This window comes from Hevea brasiliensis, chromosome 16, assembly GCF_030052815.1.
Source record: "Hevea brasiliensis isolate MT/VB/25A 57/8 chromosome 16, ASM3005281v1, whole genome shotgun sequence".
Classification (NCBI taxonomy): Eukaryota; Viridiplantae; Streptophyta; class Magnoliopsida; order Malpighiales; family Euphorbiaceae; genus Hevea; species Hevea brasiliensis.
In genome coordinates, this window is record NC_079508.1 from 40,514,721 (window position 1) to 40,521,339 (window position 6,619).

Sequence of the window (6,619 nt, forward strand, 5' to 3'; positions counted from 1 at the left end):
TCTAGTGAATTTGCAATGTGGGCATGAGATTGTGGGAGTGGTGACAAAGGTTGGCAGCAAAGTGGAAAAATTACTCACTTATGGTGCAAAGTACTATGACGGAACCATCAACTATGGCGGCCACTCTGACAACATGGTTGCTGATGAGCACTTCATCATTCATATTTCAGATACCTTGCCTCTTGATGCTACTACTCTTCTCCTTTCATAAATTATTATCATTATAATTATTTTTTAATTTAATAAAAGTACAATTAACTAATTGTAATTAATGGACGGGAGATAGCTCTCTCCCGTTGTGAATTATTATTTATGTTTTGCCTATTAGAGTCCAACACAAACATTTGTTTCACATTTCGAATATGACTATTCATATTGACATTAATAAATTTTGCCATTAATCACATTGTGATTAATAAATTTTGCATATTTATGACTATTCATATTTTTTTTTATTTGTCAAAAAAAAACTCTCTTTATTGTCATTAATAAATTTTGCACTTTATTAATTTCTTTTTTTTAATAATTTGATAGTCAAAGTTGGAATTTACTCACGTACAATTCATTATTTAATATTAAAAAATTAGTTATTTATTTACTATTGTAATAATTTTGCTTTTTAAGCTCAAAAAATTTCAATATTAACATTTTAATGAAATGTACAATTAATAATTGACAAGATATGTCTAATAAATAATTTATACATTTTCACTTTTTTTTTTTTTACAATTAGAACTCTCATAAATAAATATGTAAATGATGGCAAAAAAATATTTTTTTAGTGCAAGAAGATAAGTTCTATTTTATACCATCGATCATTAGGGTTAACAGTGCAAGTAAATATCCTTGTAGGATACGAAATCTACTAAATTACTCTTTTCTTCATCTTCTTCCGCTTCTACTTGTTCTTCGCACCATTCTCTTTCACACAATCTATCAAGCAACTCATCGTCCTATTCCTTCTTCTTCTTCGTACTGCTTTCGAAAATGTCTCAGTTATTCTCTACTCTTTTATTCGGGGATAACGAAGAATTTGAGTCTTTCTTGGGTGACGAGCTTAAGGGTTTCAAGGGGCGACTATCAGGTTCCCAAGAGTCCTCCCTTACGTTGCACTTACCGCTACTGGTTTTGATGGGCAACGAGGATGACGCTTTGGAGATGGCAGAATTAGCTACTGATGAAGATGGTCCAAGGACACAGCCCGCCAGTGCCCAACTCGTTGAAAAGCTTGAGATGATAAGAATCGAAGAATCGGGTTTGGTGTGTTCGATTTGCTCTGGCCGATTGCCGGTCGGGTCGGAAGCTAGGCGATTGCCATGTTCTCATGTCTACCATGGCAACTGCATCATGGAGTGGCTGCAGAAGAGTAAGAGCAAGACCGAGACATGTCCTCTTTGTCGATTGTGTTGATCGATTGCTGGATAAATAATTGGATGGTATGATCATTCCTTCTAATTGATTAAGAATGATTTTATATTAGGCTTTGTAGCAGAGATGCAATTAACGACTAATTATGTCAAAAAATTTTCTGTTGTGTTCAATATCATATTTGTTGGTTAGGTTAAAGAAAACAATCTCTTCATCAATAAAAGGAATTAATATATTGTAAATGTTCATCAATTATGGTGAATGCAATGAATTAATTAGTGTGATTTCAAGAAAATGCCTTAGTTATTCTTGTATTTGATTGTAATATGAATATGATGTATGCTCCTGCTCATCCCTCAGTCATCATAATGTGCTCATCCCTCAGTTTTTTTTTTTTTTCTTCAGTGATTGAGCTTTTCAGGTTCAATTTGTTTACATGAGTATTGTCTACTCTAGAATGTGCTTAAAGATGATATTACATTCCTGGGTTTTACGATTAAATGCTAATGTTTATTCATAGAGCACAACCATGAGGTAGAAACACAAGAATGCCATGAAAAAATTTTCCCAAATTTTCTATTAATTCTCAAAATTCAATTAATAATAAAAATTCTATGAAAATGCCTGGATAATGTAAGTATTCATAATATTATTGTTAATCTTAGGGGTAAACAAATTATTCCTAAATTTCTTCATAAAATAAGTAATCATAAAGTCCGTAGCACAAGATCTCAAAATTTCTATTAATTCTCAAACTTTATTTTCAATAATCAAATCTGTGCTAAATTACCTCCACTAGTTTTGAATCAAGTGTACACCATCAAATATTTTATAATATGTGATTCTTTTATTTTTATGAAAATTAATATTAAAATTAAATTAGTGAAATAAATTAAAAATATTAATATTAATATTAATATTATCAATTAATCCTATAAATAAGAATAATTATTAATTAATGGAAATTGATGTCAGATTCTATTCAACATTTTCAAAATACCATCATTTTAGTGCGCCTTTTTCTTTGTACGAACAAAATTTTCAATCGTCAAATCAATAAGAACGGATCAGCATGGGAAATGCTATAGGAAATATGAAAAATCAATAATCATGACAATCTCAAATTCTTTAAAAGTAATGTCAAAGAAATTTGCTTTTAGAGTTTATAGTACAAACACATGCACTCATCAACAATTTTAAAAATTAATTTTTTCAAATGTAAAAATAAAAAAAAAATTGATTTTAAAAATAATTAAAATGCTAAACATTACAAAGATATCTTACATAATAAATTATCGATGATAAACATTGATTTTTAAGCTATGATTGCTTGAAAACAATAATTATTACCAATTATTTTTACAAGGACATTAATTGAATTCAGATTAAAACAGAATTAAAATTAATAATTAGATTAAATGTGATTCATTTAACTAAATATTAATGTGAAAGAAATTACTTATTATAACATTCAAAACTTATAAAATTTAGGTAGAAAACATAAGTATGTAGGTTTTTAAAAAAAATTAGCATGTCGGAATAATACAAGGTTTTTAAAAAAAATTAGCATGTCGGAATAATACAACAAAACAATAAAAAAATAGAAAGACCAAACAAACTCACATATACTACTTTCTAAATATATTCCTAAAATAAGTAATCATAAAATGCTCAGTATGAGGTTACTAATAGGAGTGTGGAGATCTAATTTAGTTCAAGATCTATTTAAAAATTAGAATTGAATCAAAATTTATGTACAGTTCTATTCGGTTCTTCATTGCTTCAATTCTGATTCGACACGATTCTCAGTTCTTGAGTTACAATTCAGTTTGACTCTTAATTTTTAAAATAATTTTATATAATTATTTTCTTAAAAAGTCAAATTAATATTTAAGTTTTGAATTTTGTTACTAATACATAATTTATCATATAACATATCTTTTAGCCATTTTTAAATTTTATAATCTTTAACTATAATGTGCATATATAATTTAGAATTAAATATATTATATAGTATAATAGTAGAAGTATATAATATAATATACATTTTAACAATTTATGTAATATTTAACTATAAGATATAAAATATAAAAGTACATGTAATTAATAATTATAAGGTAATTTAATGTATCAACAATTAAAATTATTAAAAAAATATATAGAAATGAAATATAATATTAAATTGTATTTGATTCATATATATATATATATATATATATATATATATATATATATATATCTGAAAAAAAAAGAAAAAAAACATATAATATATCTGAAAGCATATAATATATCTAAAAAAAACATAAAAAAAACATATGTATAAATTCGGTTTTTAATTCAATTTCGATTCGATATAGTTCTGATTTGATTTTGGTACGGTTCTGGTTTGATTTTTAGTGAAGAAATAGATCGAACTAAAGAATCAAAAAAAAAAACTTCAGTTCGGTGTGATTCCTGTCTATTTGGTGAGGTTTTTCGGTTCGGTACAGCTCCCACAAAAACCGTGCACAATCCTAATTATTAGGTGAGTAAAGAATTGCATTATTAGATAAGAAATTAATTTTTTTTTTTGAACAAAACAGGAACATAAATAATGATTAGTCAAAGAAATAAAGGTTATTTGACATCAATGAAATAAATCTGATAACATGGGAAAAAATTGCAAAATTTTAGCTATCGTAACAATAAGAATAGATCAACATGAGAAATCCTATAGGGAAAAAAAAAGCGTTAACCATGATCATTTCTAGTGAATTTGCAATGCAGGCATGAGATTGTGGGAGTGGTGACAAAGGTTGGCAGCAAAGTGGAAAAATTTCTTACCTATGGTGCAAAGGACTATGACGGAACCATCATTTACGGCGGCTGCTCTGACATCACGGTTGCCGATGAGCACTTTATGGTTCGTGTTCTAGACACCTTGCCTCTTGATGCTACTACTCCTCTCCTTTGTGTTAGAATCACAGTGTGCAGTCACTTGAAATATTATGGACTCGACAAGCCTGGCGTGCAGGTGGGCGTAGTTGGCTAGGGCGAGCTTGGTCATATGGCAGTGAAATTTGCCAAGTACATGGGGGACAAGGTGACTGTGATTAGCACCTCACCTAGCGAGAAGCATGAGGCTATTGAGAATCTTAGTGTTGATTCATTTTTGGTTAGCCGGGGCTAAGATCAAATGAAGGTACATATAATTTATAATTTGTACTCAATGAAGTTTTCCTTTGTGCATGTATACTTAATTTCTGATCTTGTTAAATCTAATTGGTACAGGCCGTAATGGACATAATGAATGGTATAATTGATACAGAGTCTGCAATGCACCCTCTAGTGCTTTTGATTGGGCTATTGAAGACTAATGGAAAGCTGGTTTTGGTTGGTGCTCTAGAGAAGCCATTTGAGCTAGCAGCCTTTTCTTTGCTAATGGGTAATTGCCCATTCCTGTATGTCTACTTCTCACTCTTAATTCAAATAAAAATTAATTAACAAATTGAAAAATATATTTACTATTGACAGGAAGGAAGATGGTGGGAGGTAGTGGCATTGGGGGAATGGAGGGAACACAAGAAATGATTAATTTTACAGCCAAACACGACATAACAGCAGACATTGAAGTTATCCCAATTGAGTATGTGAACACTACTGTGGAACGCATTTTGAAAGCTGATGTTAGATATCAATTTGTCATTGATATTGGCAGCACAATCAAAACTACCCAGTGAATTTAATTTATAAATGTATTTTAATGTTTAAGTAATTGTTACATTTGAGGATTTTGTAGTATCATGAGAGGCAATGTTTAATAAATTGGATTTGAGTGAGTGTCATTTTCTTTCATAAATTTTAATTCCAAAAATATAACAAAGCATAAACATTGCAAAAGTCCAATAGTTGCTCACACTCCCAGAAAAGCCCTGCGTCAACAACTGTTAATAAAACTTGTACAATCATCCTGCTTGATCATGCAGATTATCTAATGGATTTTCGGGAAATTAATCATATAAGTGGTTGATTAAGCAGAAAATGTACCAAATACTAACCTTTTGAAAGCTCCACCTTCATTGTTACCCAGAACAAGCATATTAATTTTGTAGTTTTTAGCCGCAATGTATATCAACTCTCCGAGCTCACCAGTTTCTGCATTTGTCTCTACTTTTACTTTTGGAGTTTGAAAACAAAAATCCCTCTTGATTTAATGTAGAATTGATAAAATCACTGATGAGATTGAAAATGAAAATAAGGTAAAGACAGAAAAGATAAATGAGCCCTCAACTAACAAAGTTGTTCTTATCTTTCTCCAGTGAGACCCAATGAGACTTTCTTATTTCGTTCTTGAATAGTGCTACTAATTAATGTCCAAGGACTCGCTTTCAATCTATGGCCACCATCACCTTACTGTCACACCCATTTTATTCTTTCTCCATTTTGAAAAAGAGAGGAAGCAAGTCATCGTTCAGTTTATAAGCAAAAGAGAATTTGTTGTAGGAGAAAGCAACCTCAACCAAAAGTTGACATTTATCTTTTTTTTTTTTTTTTTTTTGAAGAAATTCAAACTTGACACCATGAAATTTTACCACTTATAATTTTACCACGTAAAATATGAATTGATCCCAACTGAGTTTATTTTTTAATCTATGACTCGGTTTATTTCTCAGAAAGCATGCATAATCAACAGTAAAGAGTTAATTAAATAATAATTTCAATTTAAGTAAGAATAAAAAAACTCTAAATATGAAATTAATTCCAATTTAGGTCGTATCATTTAAAAACATATTTTATCTTTATCAAATCTTTTAACGTTGTGTTTGAAAACTATATATTAATCAAGTAGAACGAGTTTGCAAGTTTAAATTTATCGGTAATAATAATTACTATCTAAAAATTTTATAGAAATATTAATTTTTTTAGTAGCTATTTGCTCTGCTTATCTGTCCCATGGAAAACGCTCAAACATTATTACTTTCTTCCTATGACCATTTACCTATAATACCACAACAACTTCACAAATGAGATGTTAATAGCATCTATTAGCCATTTCTATACTTAGGTTTGCTTCATCGGAAAACTTTTTTTTTTTAAAATATTTTTCATATTTTTTAGTATTTTGGTGTTTAATAAAATGGGTCAAAACAAAAATTAAGTAATTTTTAAGAAAAATAACTCTCTTCTGAAAAAAGGAAGTTATTTTCTATACTTTGATAATTTTATTAAAATGTAAAAATATTTATACATAATATAAATGTATATCATTAAT

The 6,619-nt window shown here is 29.0% G+C and overlaps 1 pseudogene; it reads left to right on the forward strand.

The window, feature by feature from the left end:
* The first annotated feature begins 987 nt into the window (after positions 1 to 987).
* Positions 988 to 5,162, forward strand: LOC110651542 (probable mannitol dehydrogenase; annotated as a pseudogene).
* Positions 5,163 to 6,619: the final 1,457 nt, after the last annotated feature.